Consider the following 26,267-nt stretch of genomic DNA (forward strand, 5'->3'; position numbering starts at 1 on the left):
TGGGAAATGTAGTCTCTCTAGTGCTCTGGACTGCGCTCCACACGTGTGTCGCAGATTTGATTGAACATCAGAATTAATTATACAATTTCAGCGTATTTATCGTGTCGCGGATTTCTATGTCTCTCTTACAAGACGGACTCGGCAGGAGCTGTTTCTTGCTCTCCGGAGTGAAGCTGCTCTGGGAAGAAACGAGCAAAGTCTTCAGACTTTCTAATTGAGACATCATGACAGCTGCGCCGACCTGTTTGTGTAAAGAGCAGTAGTATTGTGTACCCCTGATTGTGTTATGTGTACTCTAGTGTGTCTTCAGCGCTGTCCTGCCTGGTTTATCGACTCGGCACAGAAACAAAACCCACTGCCGTCGTGTCTGTGGGTTTCTGAGCTCTCTTGTCTTGTTTGCAAACTTTTCTCCTGTGTTTATTTTACTTTGTTAAATAAAACGTGGTTGCCGGGGAAACGGAGCTGCAGAAGTTGTTGCCGGAGCGGGTCTGACCTCCAGCAGGTCAACAGCCGGTTTTTTTAATCTAATCAGCGAGAAGAACAGAAACTTTAGAAACTTTAGTCTAAAAAGCGCTGGCTGGAGTATTTTGTGGAAGAAACGGTGACTCGCAGGCTGTGGGACAGGACTATCAGGGACACATCAGCGCTGGACACCAGACTCACACCGCTGGGCTCACTGCACCATGAGCACCTCCTCCTGTTGGGGTGTGTTACTGCAGGAGTGAGGAGTCTCCGGTCTCCGGTCGTGTCATGATCTGCAAGTGGAGGTGAAAAGGTGAGAGACGGCGGCGCTGGGACCCTGGATTTAGTTCCTGGGGTGCTGTCTGTGTGGAGTCTGCATGCTCTGCCCCTGTTCTCATGGGTCTGGTTTCCTGGGGTGCTGTCTGTGTGGAGTCTGCATGCTCTTCGCCTGTTCTCATGGGTCTGGTGTCCTGGGGTGCTGTCTGTGTGGAGTCTGCATGCTCTGCCCCTGTTCTCATGGGTCCTGTTCCTGGGCTGCTGTCTGTGTGGAGTCTGCATGCTCTGCGCCTGTTCTCATGGGTCTGGTTTCCTGGGGTGCTGTCTGTGTGGGGTCTGCATGCTCTGCCCCTGTTCTCATGGGTCCTGTTCCTGGGGTGCTGTCTGTGTGGAGCTGACTAAAGCAGTGACATCCTTCCTCTATTTAATTTTTTATTCAAGTGGGATCATCTGCAGACTTGATTCCTTTCACAGAGTCGGCAGTAGATACACAGTTGTTAGCATTGGAGGATTACAGAAGAGGTGACAGCAGTGCTGGGGACCCTGGTATCTCTTCCACTGAGGACCCTCTGGCACAACCAGAGGTGTGAAATTGCCTCCATTCTTTGTAAAATTACAGGTTTCTCTGGACTGCAGTCCCCTCGCACTTCGCTTTGGATATGCAGTGCTGTTTTCTACAACAGAAGACCCTTTGTTGGAAGGAATGGGAAGCTAAAGGCAGAGTCACAATCTCTGATACATCTAAACAAAACAGTAAGTTCTTTAAAACAACTTAAAAAAATGCCATCAAATAAAAACGAATTTGCAAGTCAAGGTGCACCACTAAAAACCCTCAGGAAAAAAATCTCCACCTGATCGTATCGCAGTCGAGGAGAAAGCCAGGGCCCAGGCGCTGCGAGGCTGCAATGCCAACCAGTCCGTCACTCCAGGTGTCGCTACACACGAGTAAAAACCTTTCCTGTTCATCACCTGTCAGGTTTCAAGTCATCGGAGAAGGACGGGCGTCTTCAGGCCGGTCTTCAGCTGAGGCTCTGAGGAGCTCCTGACAGACACGAGTGGAGCTTCGCTTTCAACACCACTGTGGTCAGTAAAGGTTTAATATTCTTAAACACCGAGAGCTGGAGTTTCTCTGAACGTTATCTGCATCACAGCAGCTATGTTTCATTCACACTGGATCTCTCAACACACACAAACAGTGCAAGTTAACATGACCTTAAAAATACGCATCGTATGACGTAATATATTTGTGAAGCAACCCGAAGGCGCTGATTTCACAGGCGTCTCCCTGATGTGCTGTAGAGTGGGACTGCTGGATGATGGACGGACGAGTCGCCCCTTCCTGCAGATGCAGTACTTTGACACCAGAGGGGTGAAAACATTTGTAGAAAAGTCATTTTCAGATGCGTTGTGTTTTCTTGAGAGAGGGAGTGTTCATTATCCCCAAGGTGGACATGTGTTTCATGGCTGCAGGCAATATATAGAAAAGCACACAAACTAGCAACACACAGGCACATGCCCAAGAGTCATCTGTTGAGATCACACACTGTGTTATTATTATTCGGAGACAGGCTCACTGTCTGTTCCTCAGGCTGGGACAGGAGATCACACACTGTATTATTATTATTGAGAGACAGGCTCACTGTCTGTTCCTCAGGCTGGGACAGGAGATCACACACTGGATTATTATTGAGAGACAGGCTCACTGTCTGTTCCTCAGGCTGGGACAGGAGATCACACACTGTATTATTATTATTGAGAGACAGGCTCACTGTCTGTTCCTCAGGCTGGGACAGGAGATCACACACTGTATTATTATTATTGAGAGACAGGCTCACTGTCTGTTCCTCGGGCTGGGACAGGAGATCACACACTGTATTATTATTATTGAGAGACAGGCTCACTGTCTGTTCCTCAGGCTGGGACAGGAGATCACACACTGTATTATTATTATTGAGAGACGGGCTCACTGTCTACTCCTCAGGCTGGGACAGGAGATCACACACTGTATTATTATTATTGAGAGACAGGCTCACTGTCTACTCCTCAGGCTGGGACAGGAGATCACACACTGTATTATTATTATTGAGAGACAGGCTCACTGTCTGTTCCTCAGGCTGGGACAGGAGATCACACGCTGTATTATTATTATTGAGAGACAGGCTCACTGTCTGTTCCTCAGGCTGGGACAGGAGATCACACACTGTGTTATTATTATTGTGAGACAGGCTCACTGTTCCTCAGGCTGGGACAGGAGATCACACACTGTATTATTATTATTGAGAGACAGGTTCACTGTCTGTTCCTCAGGCTGGGACAGGAGATCACACACTGTATTATTATTATTGAGAGACAGGCTCACTGTCTGTTCCTCAGGCTGGGACAGGAGATCACACACTGTGTTATTATTATTGTGAGACAGGCTCACTGTCTGTTCCTCAGGCTGGGACAGGAGAACACACACTGTATTATTATTATTGAGAGACAGGTTCACTGTCTGTTCCTCAGGCTGGGACAGGAGATCACACACTGGATTATTATTATTGAGAGACAGGCTCACTGTCTGTTCCTCAGGCTGGGACAGGAGATCACACACTGTATTATTATTATTGAGAGACAGGCTCACTGTCTGTTCCTCAGGCTGGGACAGGAGAACACACACTGTATTATTATTATTGAGAGACAGGCTCACTGTCTGTTCCTCAGGCTGGGACAGGAGATCACACACTGTATTATTATTATTGAGAGACAGGCTCACTGTCTGTTCCTCAGGCTGGGACAGGAGATCACACACTGTATTATTATTATTGAGAGACAGGCTCACTGTTCCTCAGGCTGGGACAGGAGATCACACACTGTATTATTATTATTGAGAGACAGGCTCACTGTCTGTTCCTCAGGCTGGGACAGGAGATCACACACTGGATTATTATTATTGAGAGACAGGCTCACTGTCTGTTCCTCAGGCTGGGACAGGAGATCACACACTGTATTATTATTATTGAGAGACAGGCTCACTGTCTGTTCCTCAGGCTGGGACAGGAGAACACACACTGTATTATTATTATTGAGAGACAGGTTCACTGTCTGTTCCTCAGGCTGGGACAGGAGATCACACACTGGATTATTATTATTGAGAGACAGGCTCACTGTCTGTTCCTCAGGCTGGGACAGGAGATCACACACTGTATTATTATTATTGAGAGACAGGCTCACTGTCTGTTCCTCAGGCTGGGACAGGAGAACACACACTGTATTATTATTATTGAGAGACAGGTTCACTGTCTGTTCCTCAGGCTGGGACAGGAGATCACACACTGGATTATTATTATTGAGAGACAGGCTCCCTGTCTGTTCCTCAGGCTGGGACAGGAGAACACACACTGTATTATTATTATTGTGAGACAGGCTCACTGTCTGTTCCTCAGGCTGGGACAGGAGATCACACACTGTATTATTATTATTGAGAGACAGGCTCACTGTCTGTTCCTCAGGCTGTGACAGGAGATCACACACTGTATTATTATTATTGAGAGACAGGCTCACTGTCTGTTCCTCAGGCTGGGACAGGAGATCACACACTGTATTATTATTATTGAGAGACGGGCTCACTGTCTGTTCCTCAGGCTGGGACAGGAGATCACACACTGTATTATTATTATTGAGAGACAGGCTCATTGTTCCACAGGCTGGGACAGGAGATCACACACTGTATTATTATTATTGAGAGACAGGCTCACTGTCTGTTCCTCAGGCTGGGACAGGAGATCACACACTGTATTATTATTATTGAGAGACAGGCTCACTGTCTGTTCCTCAGGCTGGGACAGGAGATCACACACTGTATTATTATTATTGAGAGACAGGCTCACTGTCTGTTCCTCAGGCTGGGACAGGAGATCACACACTGTATTATTATTATTGAGAGACAGGCTCACTGTTCCTCAGGCTGGGACAGGAGATCACACACTGTATTATTATTATTGAGAGACAGGCTCGCTGTCTGTTCCTCAGGCTGGGACGGGAGATCACACACTGTATTATTATTATTGAGAGACAGGCTCGCTGTCTGTTCCTCAGGCTGGGACGGGAGATCACACACTGTATTATTATTATTGAGAGACAGGCTCACTGTCTGTTCCTCAGGCTGGGACAGGAGATCACATACTGGATTATTATTATTGAGAGACAGGCTCACTGTCTGTTCCTCAGGCTGGGACAGGAGATCACACACTGTATTATTATTATTGAGAGACAGGCTCACTGTCTGTTCCTCAGGCTGGGACAGGAGATCACACACTGTATTATTATCATTGAGAGACAGGCTCACTGTCTGTTCCTCAGGCTGGGACGGGAGATCACACACTGTATTATTATTATTGAGAGACAGGCTCACTGTCTGTTCCTCAGGCTGGGACAGGAGATCACACACTGTATTATTGTTATTGAGAGACAGGCTCACTGTCTGTTCCTCAGGCTGGGACAGGAGATCACACACTGTATTATTGTTATTGAGAGACAGGCTCTCTGAACCTGTACTTGTCAGGGTCTGTATCTCTTTGCTGTGTCTTAGCCTGGTCAAATATCCAGCTAGTGGTTATTCTGTGTATTGTCTGTTTAGGATTCTGTAGCATTCCAGTTTGGAGGATGTTTTTACTCTTTTGGATGGAGTATCTACGGGCTGTTTGTCTCATTTAGTGTAATCTAGCTCAGTGATGGGATCCCACACTTCCCTGCTGCATAGGGCAAAGGGTTCGATTGCACTTTCAATATTCAGAGCCAATTTTATTGGGGGGTTGATGTTGTAGAGCCTCCTTTTACTGGCATGGAAAGCCCTGTGTGCCTGCTCCTTCAGTGACTTCACTGCCAGGAAAACTCCCAGATGAACTGATTGTCAGTCAGAGGTATGTGTAGCTGGTTGGGTTCCCAAGTGTTGTTGTTCAGTGTGAAGTTGTAACTGTTTTCCGGAGATCTGGATCTGTTCTGGGAACCAGGGCTCTGGTCTCACGCAGAAGGGCTGTCAGTGCCCAGGTGTGACAGTCCTGCTCCAGCAGTGCCAGGCTCTGCTGTTCTGGGTCCAGATGGGCTGGCGGTGCCCAGGTGTGACAGTCCTGCTCCGGCAGCGCCAGGCTCTGCTGTTCTGGGTCCAGATGGGCTGGCAGTGCCCAGGTGTGACAGTCCTGCTCCAGCAGCGCCAGGCTCTGCTGTTCTGGGTCCAGATGGGCTGGCGGTGCCCAGGTCTGAGAGTCCTGCTCCAGCAGTGCCAGGCGTTACTGTTCTGGGTCCAGATGGGCTGGTGGTGTCCAGGTCTGACAGTCCTGCCCCGGCAGTGCCAGGCTCTGCTGTTCTGGGTCCAGATGGGCTGGCGGTGCCCAGGTGTGACAGTCCTGCCCCGGCAGTGCCAGGCTCTGCTGTTCTGGGTCCAGATGGGCTGGTGGTGCCCAGGTCAGACAGTCCTGGTCCAGCAGTGCCAGGCTCTGCTGTTCTGGTTCAGATGGGCTGGCAGTGCCCAGGTCTGACAGTGCTGCTCCAGCAGTGCCAGGCTCTGCTGTTCTGGTCCAGGTGGGCTGGCAGTGCCCAGGTCTGACAGTCCTGCCCCAGCAGTGCCAGGCTCTGCTGTTCTGGGTCCAGATGGGCTGGCAGTGCCCAGGTCTGACAGTCCTGCTCCAGGAGTGCCAGGTGTTACTGTTCTGGGTCCAGATGGGCTGTCAGTGCCCAGGTCTGACAGTCCTGCCCCAGCAGTGCCAGGCTCTGGTGTTCTGGGTCCAGGTGGGCTGGCAGTGCCCAGGTCTGACAGTCCTGATCCAGCAGTGCCAGGCTCTGCTGTTCTGGGTCCAGATGGGCTGGCAGTGTCCAGGTGTGACAGTGCTGCTCCAGCAGTGCCAGGCTCTGCTGTTCTGGGTCCAGATGGGCTGGCAGTGCCCAGGTGTGACAGTCCTGCTCCAGCAGTGTCAGGCTCTGCTGTTCTGAGTCCAGATGGGCTGGCAGTGCCCAGGTGTGACAGTCCTGCCCCAGCAGGACCAGGCTCTGCTGTTCTGGGTCCAGATGGGCTGGCAGTGCCCAGGTCTGACAGTCCTGCTCCAGCAGCGTCAGGCTCTGCTGTTCTGGGTCCAGATGGGCTGGCAGTGCCCAGGTGTGACAGTCCTGCTCCAGCAGCGCCAGGCTCTGCTGTTCTGGGTCCAGATGGGCTGGCGGTGCCCAGGTCTAACAGTCCTGCTCCAGCAGTGCCAGGCTCTGCTGTTCTGGGTCCAGATGGGCTGGCGGTGCCCAGGTCTAACAGTCCTGCTCCAGCAGTGCCAGGCTCTGCTGTTCTGGGTCCAGATGGGCTGGCAGTGTCCAGGTCTGACAGTGCTGCTCCAGCAGTGCCAGGCTCTGCTGTTCTGGGTCCAGATGGGCTGGCAGTGTCCAGGTCTGACCGTGCTGCTCCAGCAGTGCCAGGCGTTACTGTTCTGGGTCCAGATGGGCTGGCAGTGCCCAGGTCTGACAGTCCTGCTCCAGCAGTGCCAGGCTCTGCTGTTCTGGGTCCAGATGGGCTGTCGGTGTCCAGGTCTGACAGTCCTGCTCCAGCAGTGCCAGGCTCTGCTGTTCTGGGTCTAGATGGGCTGACAGTGCCCAGGTCTGACAGTACTGCTCCGGCAGTGTCAGGCTCTGCTGTTCTGGGTCCAGATGGGCTGACAGTGCCCAGGTCTGACAGTACTGCCCCGGCAGTGCCAGGCTCTGCTGTTCTGGGTCCAGATGGGCTGGCGGTGTCCAGGTCTGACAGTCCTGCCCCGGCAGTGCCAGGCTCTGCTGTTCTGGTTCCAGATGGGCTGGCGGTGTCCAGGTCTGACAGTCCTGCTCCAGCAGTGTCAGGCTCTGCTGTTCTGGGTCCAGATGGGCTGGCGGTGCCCAGGTCTGACAGTCCTGCCCCAGCAGTGCCAGGCTCTGCTGTTCTGGGTCCAGATGGGCTGGCGGTGCCCAGGTCTGACAGTCCTGCCCCAGCAGTGCCAGGCTCTGCTGTTCTGGGTCCAGATGGGCTGGTGGTGCCCAGGTCTGACAGTCCTGCCCCGGCAGTGCCAGGCTCTGCTGTTCTGGGTCCAGATGGGCTGGCGGTGCCCAGGTCAGTCAGTCCTGGTCCAGCAGTGCCAGGCTCTGCTGTTCTGGTCCAGATGGGCTGGCGGTGCCTAGGTCTGACAGTCCTGCCCCAGCAGTGCCAGGCTCTGCTGTTCTGGGTCCAGATGGGCTGGCAGTGTCCAGGTCTAACAGTGCTGCTCCAGCAGTGTCAGGCTCTTCTGTTCTGGGTCCAGATGGGCTGGCAGTGTCCAGGTCTGACAGTGCTGCTCCAGCAGTGCCAGGCGTTACTGTTCTGGGTCCAGATGGGCTGGCAGTGCCCAGGTCTGACAGTCGTGCTCCAGCAGTGCCAGGCTCTGCTGTTCTGGGTCCAGATGGGCTGGCAGTGTCCAGGTCTGACAGTCCTGCTCCAGCAGTGCCAGGCGTTACTGTTCTGGGTCCAGATGGGCTGGCAGTGTCCAGGTCTGACAGTGCTGCTCCAGCAGTGTCAGGCTCTGCTGTTCTGGTCCAGATGGGCTGGCAGTGCCCAGGTCTGACAGTCCTGCTCCAGCAGTGCCATGCTCTGCTGTTCTGGGTCCAGATGGGCTGGCGGTGTCCAGGTCTGACAGTCCTGCTCCAGCAGTGCCAGGCTCTGCTGTTCTGGGTCCAGATGGGCCATCAGAGCCCAGGTGTGACAGTCCTGCTCCAGCAGTGCCAGGCTCTGCTGTTCTGGGTCCAGATAGGCCGGCAGTGCCCAGGTGTGACAGTCCTGCTCCAGCAGTGCCAGGCTCTGCTGTTCTGGGTCCAGATGGGCCGTCAGTGCCCAGGTGTGACAGTCCTGCCCCAGCAGTGCCAGGCTCTGCTGTTCTGTGTCCAGATGGGCCATCAGAGCCCAGGTGTGACAGTCCTGCCCCGGCAGTGCCAGGCTCTGCAGTTCTGGGTCCAGATGGGCTGGCAGTGCCCAGGTGTGACAGTCCTGCTCCGGCAGCGCCAGGCTCTGCTGTTCTGGGTCCAGATGGGCTGGCAGTGCCCAGGTGTGACAGTCCTGCTCCGGCAGCGCCAGGCTCTGCTGTTCTGGGTCCAGATGGGCTGGCGGTGCCCAGGTCTGACAGTCCTGCTCCAGCAGTGCCAGGCTCTGCTGTTCTGGGTCCAGATGGGCTGGCGGTGTCCAGGTCTGACAGTCCTGCCCCGGCAGTGCCAGGCTCTGCTGTTCTGGGTCCAGATGGGCTGGCGGTGCCCAGGTGTGACAGTCCTGCCCCGGCAGTGCCAGGCTCTGCTGTTCTGGGTCCAGATGGGCTGGTGGTGCCCAGGTCAGACAGTCCTGGTCCAGCAGTGCCAGGCTCTGCTGTTCTGGTCCAGATGGGCTGGCAGTGCCCAGGTCTGACAGTCCTGCCCCAGCAGTGCCAGGCTCTGCTGTTCTGAGTCCAGATGGGCTGGCAGTGCCCAGGTGTGACAGTCCTGCTCCAGCAGTGCCAGGCTCTGCTGTTCTGGTCCAGATGGGCTGGCAGTGCCCAGGTCTGACAGTCCTGCCCCAGCAGTGCCAGGCTCTGCTGTTCTGAGTCCAGATGGGCTGGCAGTGCCCAGGTGTGACAGTCCTGCTCCAGCAGTGCCAGGCTCTGCTGTTCTGGGTCCAGATGGGCTGGCAGTGTCCAGGTCTGACAGTGCTGCTCCAGCAGTGCCAGGCTCTGCTGTTCTGGGTCCAGATGGGCTGGCAGTGTCCAGGTCTGACAGTGCTGCTCCAGCAGTGCCAGGCGTTACTGTTCTGGGTCCAGATGGGCTGGCAGTGCCCAGGTCTGACAGTCCTGCTCCAGCAGTGCCAGGCTCTACTGTTCTGGGTCCAGATGGGCTGGCAGTGCCCAGGTCTGACAGTCCTGCTCCAGCAGTGCCAGGCTCTGCTGTTCTGGGTCCAGATGGGCTGGCAGTGTCCAGGTCTGACAGTCCTGCTCCAGCAGTGCCAGGCTCTGCTGTTCTGGGTCCAGATGGGCTGGCAGTGTCCAGGTCTGACAGTGCTGCTCCAGCAGTGTCAGGCTCTGCTGTTCTGGTCCAGATGGGCTGGCAGTGCCCAGGTCTGAGAGTCCTGCTCCAGCAGTGCCAGGCGTTACTGTTCTGGGTCCAGATGGGCTGGCAGTGTCCAGGTCTGACAGTCCTGCTCCAGCAGTGCCAGGCTCTGCTGTTCTGGGTCCAGATGGGCTGGCAGTGTCCAGGTCTGACAGTGCTGCTCCAGCAGTGTCAGGCTCTGCTGTTCTGGTCCAGATGGGCTGGCAGTGCCCAGGTCTGAGAGTCCTGCTCCAGCAGTGCCAGGCGTTACTGTTCTGGGTCCAGATGGGCTGGTGGTGTCCAGGTCTGACAGTCCTGCCCCGGCAGTGCCAGGCTCTGCTGTTCTGGGTCCAGATGGGCTGGCGGTGCCCAGGTGTGACAGTCCTGCCCCGGCAGTGCCAGGCTCTGCTGTTCTGGGTCCAGATGGGCTGGCGGTGCCCAGGTCAGACAGTCCTGGTCCAGCAGTGCCAGGCTCTGCTGTTCTGGTCCAGATGGGCTGGCAGTGCCCAGGTCAGACAGTCCTGGTCCAGCAGTGCCAGGCTCTGCTGTTCTGGTCCAGGTGGGCTGGCAGTGCCCAGGTCTGACAGTCCTGCCCCAGCAGTGCCAGGCTCTGCTGTTCTGGGTCCAGATGGGCTGGCAGTGTCCAGGTCTGACAGTCCTGCTCCAGCAGTGTCAGGCTCTGCTGTTCTGGGTCCAGATGGGCTGGCAGTGTCCAGGTCTGACAGTGCTGCTCCAGCAGTGCCAGGCGTTACTGTTCTGGGTCCAGATGGGCTGGCAGTGCCCAGGTCTGACAGTCCTGCTCCAGCAGTGCCAGGCTCTGCTGTTCTGGGTCCAGATGGGCTGGCAGTGTCCAGGTCTGACAGTCCTGCTCCAGCAGTGCCAGGCGTTACTGTTCTGGGTCCAGATGGGCTGGCAGTGTCCAGGTCTGACAGTGCTGCTCCAGCAGTGTCAGGCTCTGCTGTTCTGGTCCAGATGGGCTGGCAGTGCCCAGGTCTGACAGTCCTGCCCCAGCAGTGCCAGGCTCTGCTGTTCTGGGTCCAGATGGGCTGGCAGTGCCCAGGTCTGACAGTCCTGCTCCAGGAGTGCCAGGTGTTACTGTTCTGGGTCCAGATGGGCTGTCAGTGCCCAGGTCTGACAGTCCTGATCCAGCAGTGCCAGGCTCTGGTGTTCTGGGTCCAGATGGGCTGGCAGTGTCCAGGTGTGACAGTGCTGCTCCAGCAGTGCCAGGCTCTGCTGTTCTGGGTCCAGATGGGCTGGCAGTGCCCAGGTGTGACAGTCCTGCTCCAGCAGTGTCAGGCTCTGCTGTTCTGAGTCCAGATGGGCTGGCAGTGCCCAGGTGTGACAGTCCTGCCCCAGCAGTGCCAGGCTCTGCTGTTCTGGGTCCAGATGGGCTGGCGGTGCCCAGGTCTAACAGTCCTGCTCCAGCAGTGCCAGGCTCTGCTGTTCTGGTTCCAGATGGGCTGGCGGTGCCCAGGTCTAACAGTCCTGCTCCAGCAGTGCCAGGCTCTGCTGTTCTGGGTCCAGATGGGCTGGCAGTGTCCAGGTCTGACAGTCCTGCTCCAGTAGTGCCAGGCTCTGGTGTTCTGGTCCAGATGGGCTGGCAGTGTCCAGGTCTGACAGTCCTGTTCCAGCAGTGCCAGGCTCTGCTGTTCTGGTCCAGATGGGCTGGCAGTGTCCAGGTCTGACAGTCCTGCCCCAGCAGTGCCAGGCTCTGCTGTTCTGGGTCCAGATGGGCTGGTGGTGCCCAGGTCTGACAGTCCTGCCCCGGCAGTGCCAGGCTCTGCTGTTCTGGGTCCAGATGGGCTGGCGGTGCCCAGGTCAGTCAGTCCTGGTCCAGCAGTGCCAGGCTCTGCTGTTCTGGTCCAGATGGGCTGGCGGTGCCTAGGTCTGACAGTCCTGCCCCAGCAGTGCCAGGCTCTGCTGTTCTGGGTCCAGATGGGCTGGCAGTGTCCAGGTCTAACAGTGCTGGTCCAGCAGTGTCAGGCTCTTCTGTTCTGGGTCCAGATGGGCTGGCAGTGTCCAGGTCTGACAGTGCTGCTCCAGCAGTGCCAGGCGTTACTGTTCTGGGTCCAGATGGGCTGGCAGTGCCCAGGTCTGACAGTCGTGCTCCAGCAGTGCCAGGCTCTGCTGTTCTGGGTCCAGATGGGCTGGCAGTGTCCAGGTCTGACAGTCCTGCTCCAGCAGTGCCAGGCGTTACTGTTCTGGGTCCAGATGGGCTGGCAGTGTCCAGGTCTGACAGTGCTGCTCCAGCAGTGTCAGGCTCTGCTGTTCTGGTCCAGATGGGCTGGCAGTGCCCAGGTCTGACAGTCCTGCCCCAGCAGTGCCAGGCTCTGCTGTTCTGGGTCCAGATGGGCTGGCAGTGCCCAGGTCTGACAGTCCTGCTCCAGGAGTGCCAGGCGTTACTGTTCTGGGTCCAGATGGGCTGGCAGTGTCCAGGTCTGATAGTCCTGCTCCAGCAGTGCCATGCTCTGCTGTTCTGGGTCCAGATGGGCTGGCGGTGTCCAGGTCTGACAGTCCTGCTCCAGCAGTGCCAGGCTCTGCTGTTCTGGGTCCAGATGGGCCATCAGAGCCCAGGTGTGACAGTCCTGCTCCAGCAGTGCCAGGCTCTGCTGTTCTGGGTCCAGATAGGCCGGCAGTGCCCAGGTGTGACAGTCCTGCTCCAGCAGTGCCAGGCTCTGCTGTTCTGGGTCCAGATGGGCCGTCAGTGCCCAGGTGTGACAGTCCTGCCCCAGCAGTGCCAGGCTCTGCTGTTCTGTGTCCAGATGGGCCATCAGAGCCCAGGTGTGACAGTCCTGCCCCGGCAGTGCCAGGCTCTGCAGTTCTGGGTCCAGATGGGCTGGCAGTGCCCAGGTGTGACAGTCCTGCTCCGGCAGCGCCAGGCTCTGCTGTTCTGGGTCCAGATAGGCCGGCAGTGCCCAGGTGTGACAGTCCTGCTCCAGCAGTGCCAGGCTCTGCTGTTCTGGGTCCAGATGGGCCGTCAGTGCCCAGGTGTGACAGTCCTGCCCCAGCAGTGCCAGGCTCTGCTGTTCTGGGTCCAGATGGGCTGGCGGTGCCCAGGTCTGACAGTCCTGCTCCAGCAGTGCCAGGCTCTGCTGTTCTGGGTCCAGATGGGCTGGCAGTGCCCAGGTCTGACAGTCCTGCCCCAGCAGTGCCAGGCTCTGCTGTTCTGAGTCCAGATGGGCTGGCAGTGCCCAGGTGTGACAGTCCTGCTCCAGCAGTGCCAGGCTCTGCTGTTCTGGTCCAGATGGGCTGGCAGTGCCCAGGTCTGACAGTCCTGCCCCAGCAGTGCCAGGCTCTGCTGTTCTGAGTCCAGATGGGCTGGCAGTGCCCAGGTGTGACAGTCCTGCTCCAGCAGTGCCAGGCTCTGCTGTTCTGGGTCCAGATGGGCTGGCAGTGTCCAGGTCTGACAGTGCTGCTCCAGCAGTGCCAGGCTCTGCTGTTCTGGGTCCAGATGGGCTGGCAGTGTCCAGGTCTGACAGTGCTGCTCCAGCAGTGCCAGGCGTTACTGTTCTGGGTCCAGATGGGCTGGCAGTGCCCAGGTCTGACAGTCCTGCTCCAGCAGTGCCAGGCTCTGCTGTTCTGGGTCCAGATGGGCTGGCAGTGTCCAGGTCTGACAGTCCTGCTCCAGCAGTGCCAGGCTCTGCTGTTCTGGGTCCAGATGGGCTGGCAGTGTCCAGGTCTGACAGTGCTGCTCCAGCAGTGTCAGGCTCTGCTGTTCTGGTCCAGATGGGCTGGCAGTGCCCAGGTCTGAGAGTCCTGCTCCAGCAGTGCCAGGCGTTACTGTTCTGGGTCCAGATGGGCTGGTGGTGTCCAGGTCTGACAGTCCTGCCCCGGCAGTGCCAGGCTCTGCTGTTCTGGGTCCAGATGGGCTGGCGGTGCCCAGGTGTGACAGTCCTGCCCCGGCAGTGCCAGGCTCTGCTGTTCTGGGTCCAGATGGGCTGGCGGTGCCCAGGTCAGACAGTCCTGGTCCAGCAGTGCCAGGCTCTGCTGTTCTGGTCCAGATGGGCTGGCAGTGCCCAGGTCAGACAGTCCTGGTCCAGCAGTGCCAGGCTCTGCTGTTCTGGTCCAGGTGGGCTGGCAGTGCCCAGGTCTGACAGTCCTGCCCCAGCAGTGCCAGGCTCTGCTGTTCTGGGTCCAGATGGGCTGGCAGTGTCCAGGTCTGACAGTCCTGCTCCAGCAGTGTCAGGCTCTGCTGTTCTGGGTCCAGATGGGCTGGCAGTGTCCAGGTCTGACAGTGCTGCTCCAGCAGTGCCAGGCGTTACTGTTCTGGGTCCAGATGGGCTGGCAGTGCCCAGGTCTGACAGTCCTGCTCCAGCAGTGCCAGGCTCTGCTGTTCTGGGTCCAGATGGGCTGGCAGTGTCCAGGTCTGACAGTCCTGCTCCAGCAGTGCCAGGCGTTACTGTTCTGGGTCCAGATGGGCTGGCAGTGTCCAGGTCTGACAGTGCTGCTCCAGCAGTGTCAGGCTCTGCTGTTCTGGTCCAGATGGGCTGGCAGTGCCCAGGTCTGACAGTCCTGCCCCAGCAGTGCCAGGCTCTGCTGTTCTGGGTCCAGATGGGCTGGCAGTGCCCAGGTCTGACAGTCCTGCTCCAGGAGTGCCAGGTGTTACTGTTCTGGGTCCAGATGGGCTGTCAGTGCCCAGGTCTGACAGTCCTGCCCCAGCAGTGCCAGGCTCTGGTGTTCTGGGTCCAGGTGGGCTGGCAGTGCCCAGGTCTGACAGTCCTGATCCAGCAGTGCCAGGCTCTGGTGTTCTGGGTCCAGATGGGCTGGCAGTGCCCAGGTGTGACAGTCCTGCTCCAGCAGTGTCAGGCTCTGCTGTTCTGAGTCCAGATGGGCTGGCAGTGCCCAGGTGTGACAGTCCTGCCCCAGCAGTGCCAGGCTCTGCTGTTCTGGGTCCAGATGGGCTGGCAGTGCCCAGGTCTGACAGTCCTGCTCCAGCAGCGTCAGGCTCTGCTGTTCTGGGTCCAGATGGGCTGGCAGTGCCCAGGTGTGACAGTCCTGCTCCAGCAGCGCCAGGCTCTGCTGTTCTGGGTCCAGATGGGCTGGCGGTGCCCAGGTCTAACAGTCCTGCTCCAGCAGTGCCAGGCTCTGCTGTTCTGGTTCCAGATGGGCTGGCGGTGCCCAGGTCTAACAGTCCTGCTCCAGCAGTGCCAGGCTCTGCTGTTCTGGGTCCAGATGGGCTGGCGGTGTCCAGGTCTGACAGTCCTGCTCCAGTAGTGCCAGGCTGTGGTGTTCTGGTCCAGATGGGCTGGCAGTGTCCAGGTCTGACAGTCCTGTTCCAGCAGTGCCAGGCTCTGCTGTTCTGGTCCAGATGGGCTGGCAGTGTCCAGGTCTGACAGTCCTGCTCCAGCAGTGCCAGGCTCTGCTGTTCTGGGTCCAGATGGGCTGGCAGTGTCCAGGTCTGACAGTCCTGGTCCAGCAGTGCCAGGCTCTGCTGTTCTGGTCCAGATGGGCTGGCAGTGTCCAGGTCTGACAGTCCTGCTCCAGCAGTGCCAGGCTCTGGTGTTCTGGGTCCAGATGGGCTGGCAGTGTCCAGGTCTGACAGTCCTGCTCCAGCAGTGCCAGGCTCTGCTGTTCTGGGTCCAGATGGGCTGGCAGTGTCCAGGTCTGACCGTGCTGCTCCAGCAGTGCCAGGCGTTACTGTTCTGGGTCCAGATGGGCTGGCAGTGCCCAGGTCTGACAGTCCTGCTCCAGCAGTGCCAGGCTCTGCTGTTCTGGGTCCAGATGGGCTGGCAGTGTCCAGGTCTGACAGTCCTGCTCCAGCAGTGCCAGGCGTTACTGTTCTGGGTCCAGATGGGCTGGCAGTGTCCAGGTCTGACAGTGCTGCTCCAGCAGTGTCAGGCTCTGCTGTTCTGGTCCAGATGGGCTGGCAGTGCCCAGGTCTGACAGTCCTGCCCCAGCAGTGCCAGGCTCTGCTGTTCTGGGTCCAGATGGGCTGGCAGTGCCCAGGTCTGACAGTCCTGCTCCAGCAGTGCCAGGCGTTACTGTTCTGGGTCCAGATGGGCTGGCAGTGTCCAGGTCTGACAGTCCTGCTCCAGCAGTGCCAGGCTCTGCTGTTCTGGGTCCAGATGGGCTGGCGGTGCCCAGGTGTGACAGCACTGCTCCAGCAGTGCCAGGCTCTGCTGTTCTGGGTCCAGATGGGCTGGCGGTGTCCAGGTCTGACAGTCCTGCTCCAGCAGTGCCAGGCTCTGCTGTTCTGGGTCCAGATGGGCTGGCAGTGCCCAGGTCTGACAGTCCTGCTCCAGCAGTGCCAGGCTCTGCTGCAGCCCCTGTTCTGGGTCCAGATGGGCTGGCAGTGTCCAAGTCTGATAGTCCTGCTCCAGCAGTGCCAGGCTCTGCTGTTCTGGGTCCAGATGGGCCATCAGAGCCCAGGTGTGACAGTCCTGCTCCAGCAGTGCCAGGCTCTGCTGTTCTGGGTCCAGATGGGCTGGCAGTGTCCAGGTCTGACAGCGCTGCTCCAGCAGTGTCAGGCTCTGCTGTTCTGGGTCCAGATGGGCTGGCAGTGCCCAGGTCTGACAGTCCTGCTCCAGCAGTGCCAGGCTCTGCTGTTCTGAGTCCAGATGGGCTGGCAGTGCCCAGGTGTGACAGTCCTGCCCCAGCAGTGCCAGGCTCTGCTGTTCTGAGTCCAGATGGGCTGGCAGTGCCCAGGTGTGACAGTCCTGCCCCAGCAGTGTCAGGCTCTGCTGTTCTGGGTCCAGATGGGCTGGCAGTGTCCAGGTGTGACAGCGCTGCCCCAGCAGTGCCAGGCTCTGCTGTTCTGGGTCCAGGTGGGCTGGCAGTGCCCAGGTCTGACAGTCCTGATCCAGCAGTGCCAGGCTCTGGTGTTCTGGGTCCAGATGGGCTGGCAGTGTCCAGGTCTGACAGTCCTGCTCCAGCAGTGCCAGGCTCTGCTGTTCTGGGTCCAGATGGGCTGGCAGTGCCCAGGTCTGACAGTCCTGCTCCAGCAGTGCCAGGTGTTACTGTTCTGGGTCCAGATGGGCTGGCAGTGTCCAGGTCTGATATTCCTGCTCCAGCAGCGTCAGGCTCTGCTGTTCTGGGTCCAGATGGGCTGGCAGTGCCCAGGTCTGACAGTCCTGCCCCAGCAGCGCCAGGCTCTGCTGTTCTGGGTCCAGATGGGCTGGCAGTGCCCAGGTCTGACAGTCCTGCCCCAGCAGCGCCAGGCTCTGCTGTTCTGGGTCCAGATGGGCTGGCAGTGCCCAGGTCTGACAGTCCTGCCCCAGCAGCACCAGGCTCTGCTGTTCTGGGTCCAGATGGGCTGGCAGTGCCCAGGTCTGACAGTCCTGCTCCAGCAGCGCCAGGCTCTGCTGTTCTGGGTCCAGATGGGCTGGCAGTGCCCAGGTCTGACAGTCCTGCTCCAGCAGCGCCAGGCTCTGCTGTTCTGGGTCCAGATGGGCTGGCAGTGCCCAGGTCTGAGTCCTGCTCCAGCAGTGCCAGGCTCTGCTGTTCTGGGTCCAGATGGGCTGGCAGTGCCCAGGTCTGACAGTCCTGCTCCAGCAGTGCCAGGCTCTGCTGTTCTGGGTCCAGATGGGCTGGCAGTGCCCAGGTCTGACAGTCCTGCTCCAGCAGTGCCAGGCGTTACTGTTCTGGGTCCAGTTGGGCTGGCAGTGCCCAGGTCTGACAGTCCTGCCCCAGCAGTGCCAGGCTCTGCTGTTCTGGGTCCAGATGGGCTGGCAGTGCCCAGGTCTGACAGTCCTGCTCCAGCAGTGCCAGGCGTTACTGTTCTGGGTCCAGATGGGCTGGCAGTGTCCAGGTCTGATATTCCTGCTCCAGCAGCGTCAGGCTCTGCTGTTCTGGGTCCAGATGGGCTGGCAGTGCCCAGGTCTGACAGTCCTGCCCCAGCAGCGCCAGGCTCTGCTGTTCTGGGTCCAGATGGGCTGGCAGTGCCCAGGTGTGACAGTCCTGCCCCAGCAGCGCCAGGCTCTGCTGTTCTGGGTCCAGATGGGCTTGCAGTGCCCAGGTCTGACAGTCCTGTCCCAGCAGCGCCAGGCTCTGCTGTTCTGGGTCCAGATGGGCTGGCAGTGCCCAGGTCTGAGTCCTGCTCCAGCAGCGCCAGGCTCTGCTGTTCTGGGTCCAGATGGGCTGGCAGTGCCCAGGTCTGACAGTCCTGCTCCAGCAGCGCCAGGCTCTGCTGTTCTGGGTCCAGATGGGCTGGCAGTGCCCAGGTCTGAGTCCTGCTCCAGCAGTGCCAGGCTCTGCTGTTCTGGGTCCAGATGGGCTGGCAGTGCCCAGGTCTGACAGTCCTGCTCCAGCAGTGCCAGGCTCTGCTGTTCTGGGTCCAGATGGGCTGGCAGTGCCCAGGTCTGACAGTCCTGCTCCAGCAGTGCCAGGCGTTACTGTTCTGGGTCCAGTTGGGCTGGCAGTGCCCAGGTGTGACAGTCCTGCCCCAGCAGTGCCAGGCTCTGCTGTTCTGGGTCCAGATGGGCTGGCGGTGTCCAGGTCTGACAGTCCTGCTCCAGCAGTGCCAGGCTTTGCTGTTCTGGGTCCAGATGGGCCATCAGAGCCCAGGTGTGAATGTGTTGGAATGTGTGGAGGTTTGGTAGGAAGCCAGTCTGACTCGAATGCAGGACATTGTGCTCAGTAAGGAGGGCCGGTTATTAGATATTCAAGATACGACAGAGTTCCTTCCCCAGGTTACTGTTCACACTGAAGCCCTGGTACCTGTTGGGGTCGAGTCTGTCTCCATTCTTACAGACAGGCGTGATCAGTCCTTGATTCCAGGCCTCAGGGAAACAGCCAGCCGTCAGGACGAGGTTGAGGAGTTTGAGCAGGCTTTGCTGCAGGTCTGAGCTGCAGTTGTTCTTGACTGTGTCTTGGCCACAGGCCTTTTGTGGTCTGAGAGTTGTCTGTTTGTGTTTGTGCTTTTCTTCTTTAGGGTGTGCTTGTAGTGTCTAACCATCTCACAGTGTCTGAGGTGCAGATCAGAGTGATGTGGTTGTGTTTTTGTTGTTTTAGTTCTGGTAGTTCTCTTCAGGTTTTTCTGCACTCTGTATCAAACCATTTGATTTTGTTTCTGAGTGTGTTTCATATGAATTTTGTCATTTTGATTTTAAGGCTAGTTTCTCAAAAAGATGGTTTAAATTTATGTCCAATTTGTTGGTTTGATACAGAATGTTTTGAAATGTAAAAGAACAAGTAATGGGTTTATTCCCTGCTGAAAAGAGATGAAAGAAAACAATGTTTTGGCTGTGGAGCCTTCTTCGAGTTTTGAAATGTAGTTTATTTTGTTTGAAGTTTGTCCTTTAGGGCTCTTTGGCATTCGTGGCTGTTTGGAGCCCATCTGTATGCCTAGTGCAGGTCATGCAGCTGGCTGGGCTGTGTCAGTGTGTCCTTGTGCTGCTGTGCTCTCTTGATCTGAGTGTGGCCTGACAGTGAAGGCACTCTTACAGCACAGTCCAGCACACGGATGCCCAGAGCTGAGCTGACAGTGAACTTACTTGCAGTAGTTTTGTTTGCACCAGGTGGCAAAATATTCTCTTGCTGGCCCATGACCCCACACATCTGCCTGCAAAAAACTAATAACAGAGCTGTCTGCAATTCTGTGTCGTACTCGATTGGTAATAACCTACAAATTGTATGCTGAACAAAGAGAAAGGAAGACAATACGGATCCTCGAGAAGCACTTGTGCAAGAATACAGCTTGTGAGACAGAGTATTGTTGACTCTTAGCCCCTGAGTTCTGTCTGGAAGGAATTCAGCAACCCAACTGACAAGATTAAGATCAGCAACAAAATTAGACAGTAGTGTGGTTGCCGGTACATATGGTGTCAATATTATAATTTATTTTATCTATGCCTGAAAATAAAATGCAACCGTGAATTGTGATGAGTAAGAATGAAGGGATTGAATTCCTCTTTAGTGTCCTGAAGGCGATTTGTTTTGCACATCAAAAGCTCAAACATGAAACATTCATGACAATAATAAAACGCAACAACAGTACAGTACCATAATACATATCAATTAGCTTGTAATGAGTTTATAACAGTAATTAGATTTGTGCAAGCACTCTTTTCATTGTGCAACAACTGAAAGCTTTTAGGTATGAAGGAAGGGTCCTTTAATATTTGATGTGTGAGATTGTTGCTCTATTGGACATCTTAGTCTGAGGATTTGTGTTAATATGACAATACTACAACTACTAATAATACAGCATCGCAAGACTTCTTTCAGCCATTTCCCACCCCTCCACCTCGTGAATCACACATGTTAAACTTCCATCTCGTGTTTTAGAACAGAAATGGGCAATCCTATATTATAAATACTTACCACCAGACAGTTGAACGTTTTCTCATTAATAATCCATTATGGAACTTTATATTTTCAGTTTATAGTTTTTTTCAAATCCACAGTGCACAGGCTTCATTTTTCCTGTACAGAATAGCGCTATATAAGGGAAAGCCATTTGTAATTCAACAGAAGCAGTAGGACGAGTGAAGTGCGCCCTCTGTTGGCCGATCAGTGCAATTAAACTGGAAAAAGAAACTCTGAATTTTACATTGTTGGGCCAGAATTTTTGAACAGAATATTCATATAATTGTTTTTATTTTTTAAAATGTCTTAATTAATAGTTTATTAAATTATGTAAGCCTTTAAAACAACCAAGAATACAATACAAACAAGAGTATATTTCATGACAAAGCAGCATCAGGGGTACATTTTACAAAATAAATACAAATTTTGAAAAAAGTTTTAACAAATTAAATAAAGATTGTCTACACCAGTTTCTTATTTTTACAATTTGAAATAGTCTGCAGATTCTCCTTTACATCCATTTTCAAGTGCTCAGACACAGGATTCTTCCCAGTCCATTTCAGTTTGTGTACATGACAACATGCCCTTCTAATAAAGTTAATTACAAAGGATAGGTTTGTATCGTTTTCGATGGGGCTGAAATTGAACATGACTTCAGTTTCTTCAAAACAAATATTAATATTGGTCTCTTTTTTAATATAAGTTTGAAACTCTGTGCAGACAGGTTTTACCCTGGGACATAACCAAAATACATGTTGAATAGTTTCAGGGCTTCTGTCACAAAACATTTATCATCTATATTAATTTAGAAAACTCTTTCATGTTTAAATGCAGTGGTCACCTCTTAGGATCCCAAATTGCAAAAAGGCTTTGTAAGTCAGTGATGAAACAGTACCAATTATTTTTCAAGTAGGTACGTTTCTGAAGTACTAAAGCCATCAAGTTTTTCTTTAGTAGTGTTTTTTCACATAGTTATTTGTATGTAAATGAGAAAAGATAAGACAATCCCTGTGTATGAGTGAGACCTTTAAAAATAAAATACTATTGCAGTGTCAGTTACATTATTAGGTGACGCTTCCAGTGAATGTTCACTAGGTGGAGACACTTTTACACCAGTCTCATGAGGCTCAATCAGTTTATGCCGATATAGCGTCTTTCAGGCCAGAGCATGCTCAAGGCACTTTATAACAATGTTCTGTAGGCAAAAAAGAGAAAGAAACAGGCATACTTGAGTAACTAAAAGAAATAGTTTAAGAACGGTAAAGCCTTTAGTTACAGGGCCCCTAGCTTATGGATCAGCCTCCGTCTCCATATTCAGGATGCCGAGTCAATCTCAGTATTCAGATCTAGACTGAAGACCTATTACTTCAGCCTAGCCTACTCACACCTTACATCATAGCCTGCTGCAACCATGGCTGCTGGTGCTGCTGTACATGCCATTGTGTCTCTCTGTGTTGCCCCACCAGGTGGATACATCTGTTCTGACCAAACTATCCTATTCTCCTCCCCACATGTCTGGATGGCACCCAGATGTTGGATGCTGCATCACTGCCATCGAACCACGAGGGACATTGTGGATATAGCTATCGTTTAGGAGGAATTTACTGGTTTACAGAGATCTGCACGGAGTACTAACACACAGACGACATGATGGATGGATGTTTAATACCCTTATTCCTTTATTTCCTTTTTTCTTAGTTCTATAATGGTAGCATGCCCAAAGGGGTTGGGCAACCAGTTGACCTTGGACCCCTAGAGTTTTTTTTTCTCCTTACCAAGGAGTTTTTGGTTTCTCTCCTCCGTTGTCTTCTGTTTTGTAATCACACAATGTCTAGTTACTTGCATTGTTAAGCACCTTGGGGCAACCTTATTGTGAAAGGCGCTATATAAAAATAAATTGAATTGAACTGAAGGCCACTGGAAGCAGGTTGAGCCAAATGAAAACCGTACCCCCTGTTGTTAAAGGGGGTCAGGAAAAGTATTCCCCTGATGTGAGGGGCTGCTGCTGAAAAGTCTCGACGGCGTGAAGTAATCCAGAGGGCTGTGTGAAAGAGCCCTTTCGTTTCCTGCCACTGATCCAGCTGTATTTTCATGGCTTTGCTCTAAAACCACACTTACTGCCCAGGGTTCTCAGTACAGTCTCACCCCAGTCACTTTGAGCAGAAGTGAAGCCTCTGACTCCTCAAACTTCAGACAATCACTTCAATTTTTATCACTCTCTGCATAGTCCAACTCTAGCAATTATAATTGGGACCTCATTAACAACTTTAATTTCTTTAGCCAGTCCTAGTGCTCATGAAGAGATTTGTCTTATGGTTGAGTAGGCAGCGAGGATCATGATAGCTCACTCACTACTCTTCTTCCACTGTTCATTCTGGTTTACTTGTGAGTCTGTTGGTTGAGACCTGCTAATTTTATTGGATGGTTTACATTGACGTAAGAATGAAATGTGCCTGCACTAGAAGAGCCCTGGCGTCCTAGAGGATGAAGGCTGCCTCCAGAAGTAGATTGGAAACCCAGGCAAGAGAACCAGCAGAAAAGAGGCCAGAGCTCCAGGACGAAGGCCAGGAACCACAGTGCAGACTGGAGTGCAGGTTTGGAATTGGGAGCTGTACTGCAGAGGGAAGGGCTGGAGAAAGAGCAAACTGGAACAGGAGATGCAGTGTAGAGTGATGTTGCCAAGTTGAAATTGATCCCAGGCTTGAATACGTGAGGAACTCTGTTGTATCTTAATTCTTACAGTCATCCACTTTTGTATATTTTGTTTGCTTTTTACATTAGTTATCACACATAATATTTTTAATTAAGCTTTAATGCAAAAGCAATCTTTAATTGTTTAAAAATTCACAATATGTATAATATACATTACTTCTCTCTAAAAAAAGGTAACCTACTGTACTTGCATCTAACATTCTGAAATTTAATGGTGCAAAATCTTAAGGTATCAGAAAACAACTTTAACTTGATAGGTTAGTCTAGTTATGAACGTTCTGAGCAAAACCATTTCCCCTCTATTTATCCCGGGTCTCAATTCCTCCTTACTGATGTCAGCCTGCATTGAGGTGCACATGTGCAGTTGCTACATATCCAGAAGATGATATTGATCTTGGCCACCTTGTGGATTTTGTAAAGAGTAGTGAGATTCTGGGAAGGTCAGACTGGAAAGGCAATGGGAAAGCTTCATTTCTAAAACAGTCAGTTAACTGTATAAACAAAACAAACATTTAACCAATGATAGTTTCCATTTTAAAGGACTGATGGCTTGTAGCATGCATAGGCAGACAGTTAAACTCCAGATTATATCCTGGAAAGACATGGGTGTGAACTTCTACTTGTGACACTTTATATCTCATCTGGCACTGCCACCACATGCTGGTTGTAGTTGCAGGTAGTAGGTATGTATTACTAGTACCACAGCAGCTAAAAATGCATGTTTTAAACTAGTAAGTGCTTGAGGAGGAAGCGGTCCACGTTTGTTGGTTGTATAGGAACAAGAAAGGGTTAATTGCAAAGTGAACAATAGATTGGTTTCCACCGGTGAGCCTTTAAACTAGACGATAATTTTAAGATTGCCTATAGAGCACTATTCCAGTAGGAAGGTGTCCAGCATTCACCCCCCCCCCCCCCCAGTGTAATTGCAGTACTGTGCCCATGGATTAACACTTGCAGTGTTACATGTTGCACCCAAGTGAAGATGGTAAGATTTCTAACTTCTATAAACCTAGAATAGTACACTTGCCTATGAAAAAAAGAGAAGAGTAACAGATTTAAAACTACACCAGTGATGAATCAATCACTTAAAATGCCATTATAGTTCAAAACTTGGCACAAACTAGTATGTGTTGTAAACAGTATTACAGTTATAACCTGTGCAGTTGAATCTGTGATTAAGGGAAACTAGTACATTTACTCACCTTATCCATGCTCTACACAAGAAGCATTTTGTGCAATTGTTACTAAAGAACAGTGTGCACCAGGAACAAAGCTCTGCATCACGTTTTGCAAAAATGACAGGTAGAAGCACTGAAGATGAACCACCTCCCAGGGTTTGATGCTGTACATGAGGTTAGGAAAATGGATACTATTGATAGGCCATTTGAAGTTTAGTAGTCAAAGCCATAGTCTATCCTTCTCAAGGGTAGGGGTACACCTATATCTGTATTTTATGGTTGTTTACACAATCTAATTAAGGAAAATTAGATATCAGTTATTTTGGTTATATAGCTTTTGAGCTGTAAGTAGTTAATCACATAAGCATATTACCCAGCCCTTTATTGAAAGAACCCAGGGCGTCTGCCTCCGTGACGTGGCTAAGCGCTGTTCGAGACTCCCACAATGGCAGGAGTACAGCACCTCCTGTTCTCCAGACCACGCTTCACAGGGGTCCAGGGGTCCTGCTTCCCAAGTCCAGGTTCATTCCGGCTGGGAAATGAAGGACAAGGGTTTTAAACAGCTCTGGTTAACACTGCTCATTAGATGCCAATTCTGTAAAAACATGGAAAACCTGAAGAGTAAGTTTGTCAGGTCAAGACTGGGTATCCATGCTCTAGAGCAGCAGTTCCCAGTCTTGGTGACCTGCACACCAGTCAGTTTACTACAACTACTAGTTACTACAAGTGAACTAATTTAAGAGCCCCCACTCAAAGTCAACTAGAAAAATACAGCAGAAACAAGTAAGAAGGCTTCACAGCTGAAATGTGTTTTCTTTCTTCTCTTTTCAGCATGGAATATGCCTATTACTTGTTCCTTTGCAGACTACGCATGCTGATGCAGGTATCCACCTACAATATCAATTAGTCCACCAGAAATGGTTTCATGCAGCTCAGCTGCTTTCTACCAGGTAATCAAGAAAAATATACTAGTTATATTTTTACCTATGAAACATCTTTATTATACTATTATGGGAATGCAAACTAAATGGTCATAATCAAGGGTTTGATGAAACATCTTCGTAAAAACTCATTTAAATCAATATTTAGCAATACAAACAGTTGCTGCTCCAGTCCAGGAGTGGTTATCTATCCCCTTTAACCCCAGAGAGTAAAAAGCCAACTGGTTCAGCCCTGTAAAATTATAGCAAGCCTCAAGAACATATTCTACCCCACAGAACAGCCAGTACTCACCCCTGTTCTGAACCACTGAATGGAAGCAGGAGCAAAGGGAGTCCTCTGTTTTATACCCTGAGCCGGGCTGGCACCTCCCCCTTGGAATGTAGCAAAAACAGAGAGGAGCAAAGCATCCACAGGTGACAGTCGTAGTGGCTGTGAAACAGGTTTAACGCACAGTTAAAAGGGGTATTCCTTAATGTCTTTTATTGGAGCAAACATGCGGTTAGGGATTTCATTGCACTTGTGTATATAACAAATAAACTGAACTGAATAAAAAAACAGCCTTGTAAACACACACATATGTAGGAGAGATGAGTTTCTAGTCATCTGCAGATATAAATGTGACATTTAAGAGCCCACCCATTACTTATTGTACTCCCACCATATAGGAGTGTCATTTTTTTGTCATTTTGTATTTTTTTTCTTGTGATTAGTGATTGTTTTGACCAAATAAAAGTTAATGACAAGGTTGCAGTTATGTTTGGTTACACAACAAACTGTGTTGTGTTTATATATGTGATACACAGTATGGATATATATACACTTTGAACATTTGGAATTATGTAAAGGACACTTTAAGGATCTTGAATAATTTGCAGTTTGGCTTCAAGTCACTTTTCACCATTTATGAGTTAAATTGAAGGGAAAAAAGGTGGTTTAATCACTAAGAAACTCCAGCTAATTGAATAACAGGAGCAGGGTGCTATTTAACGAGTGTTCTTGATAGTAATTTGGAAATTAATTTGGCTTTGGGATGAGAGATCAATAGGTTAGCTGGCTAATGCTTGTTTGGTCATTGGAAGCAGGTGTCTGTTGTATTAGAAGCGGTGGTGGCCCTTTGAGGAGACGCTGGGATTGGCTCCTGGTGAATTAGCCACAGCTGTGAGGTCATCATGAGGCTTATACAAGGCAGCCCAGGAGGGTGGGCATCTGGGCTCTTTTTGTCTTTTACTACAGCAAGTGAAAGAGTGTTTGAGGCTTTGTGTAGTTGGACTGGTGGGTGTTAGTTTTTAGTGTCACTACTGTTTAAGGTAAGTGATTTTGCTATACTTTTTTTTTAACCAAGAGTTGTTGAGGAATTGTAAAGCTTTTCATAGATGTTTTTAAGAACTT

The 26,267-nt window shown here is 52.7% G+C and overlaps 1 long non-coding RNA gene across 1 annotated transcript; it reads left to right on the top strand.

The window, feature by feature from the left end:
• LOC148812653 (uncharacterized) lies at positions 1-24,886 on the top strand. The gene is made up of 4 exons (XR_016086327.1): positions 1-775; positions 1,358-1,491; positions 1,715-1,821; positions 24,768-24,886. It is a non-coding gene; the product is annotated as an uncharacterized LOC148812653 (long non-coding RNA).
• The last annotated feature ends 1,381 nt before the right edge of the window (positions 24,887-26,267 follow it).

This window comes from Atractosteus spatula (genome assembly GCF_055471065.1).
Source record: "Atractosteus spatula isolate fAtrSpa1 chromosome 10 unlocalized genomic scaffold, fAtrSpa1.hap1 SUPER_10_unloc_2, whole genome shotgun sequence".
NCBI lineage: Eukaryota > Metazoa > Chordata > Actinopteri > Semionotiformes > Lepisosteidae > Atractosteus > Atractosteus spatula.